We start from the raw sequence: 1,534 nt of genomic DNA, 5'->3' as shown, positions 1-1,534 counted from the left end.
GAATTACGGATCACCTTGCAATGTAGAGTAGAATTTGCATCACGAGTAGGATTTTCATTTCGTATTTTCGTTGGTCGTTCGGAATCCTACTTAACCTTGTTTTTTTTAATTTTTTATGTTCTTGTTTGTGTTGAATCTTTTATGATATTTATAATATTTCTTTAGTTGCCATTGTGATGCTTGTTGATTTTACACAAACAATAATTTTCTTTATTATTATTATCATTGTTATGACTTTACATCATTTATGAGAGACAGCATTGAATAGACATGCTGAAGGAATATCAACTATCCTGATGACAAGTGAAATTAATACTAGTCTTGACACAAGTCCTTGTTCAAGAAGCTGTGAGCTGAGAGTGTCCATCTTCCCTGCATGCTATGTTGCAGCTATTCCTGTTCTTCCAGGCTGTTGTCATTCATATTTTCATTGCATATCATACATTAATTAATTATTTGTTTTTTTTAATAAAATAAAATCACACACTTGATAAAACAGTAACATGTAAGATTAATACCTTCTTTTAGCTGGAAACCTCCAGTAAAGTATTGCAGTAGTTGATTCCAAGCATGGCTTGGTAAAAAATAACTTGCTTCTTCCAGAGCTGCAGATCTGAGCATGCGCGACCACACCCAAATTTTGGAGCACATGCTTCTTTAATTAACAAAATGGCGGCATGCAGCTAAGATGGCTCTATCCAGCAGTCACAGTATCACTTTTTCTTTACTTGAAGAATGATATGATGGGACATGGACCTGCGCATAGACTTTTGGAGTAGATTGGTGTAAGAATTATCCTTGTAGCACCAACCAATACTGAGATACACACCGACAACTGGATTGACAGGACTTGATGATGATGAAGAAGATGATGAAGATGAAAAAAAGGTGGCTGAACAAAACGGCAGGTTCGCTGATTTTTGAATTTCCTCTTAGACGGGGCCTAGAGCCACGCTAGTTGTACTATTGGTGTCCTCTGGTCAAGATGAGGTCCTCTATAAAGTCTGGTAAGCATAGGAGCTCGTTTTCCCGGTATAGCAAGGCTGCAAAAGTCGTGGCAGCCATTTGGGGGTGAATCCTACTTAGTAACGCTACCGTGTTACTAATAGCCCATGGTTTTTTCCAAATAATGGCTCCAAAATCACCCCTAATTTTTATTACATTTTCTGATACATATTGATGTACTTATGCTGTGTAGAAAGTTCGAGCTAATTCCAACTTCAAATTTTTGAGTTATGACCATTTTTTAAAAACTCCAAATTTCGGAAAAATACCCTGTACTATAGCCCATGGTTTTTTCCAAAAAATGGCTCCGAAATGACCCTCAATTTTTATTACATTTTCTGATACATATTGATGTACTTATTCTACGTAGAAAGTTTGAGCCAATTCCGACTTCAATTTTTCGAGTTATGACCATTTTAAAAAAATACCAAAGTAACCATATTTTCCCCCAAAATGGCTCCAAAATGATACCAAATTTTATGTGCATTATATCAGCACAATAGATAGTGTTTCTGTAGCACTACTCTAG

This window comes from Amphimedon queenslandica, unplaced genomic scaffold (assembly GCF_000090795.2).
Source record: "Amphimedon queenslandica unplaced genomic scaffold, v1.1 AMPQUscaffold_13286, whole genome shotgun sequence".
Taxonomy (NCBI): domain Eukaryota; kingdom Metazoa; phylum Porifera; class Demospongiae; order Haplosclerida; family Niphatidae; genus Amphimedon; species Amphimedon queenslandica.
The sequence above is the reverse complement of the archived record's forward strand: the minus strand, read 5'-3'. Positions refer to the sequence as shown.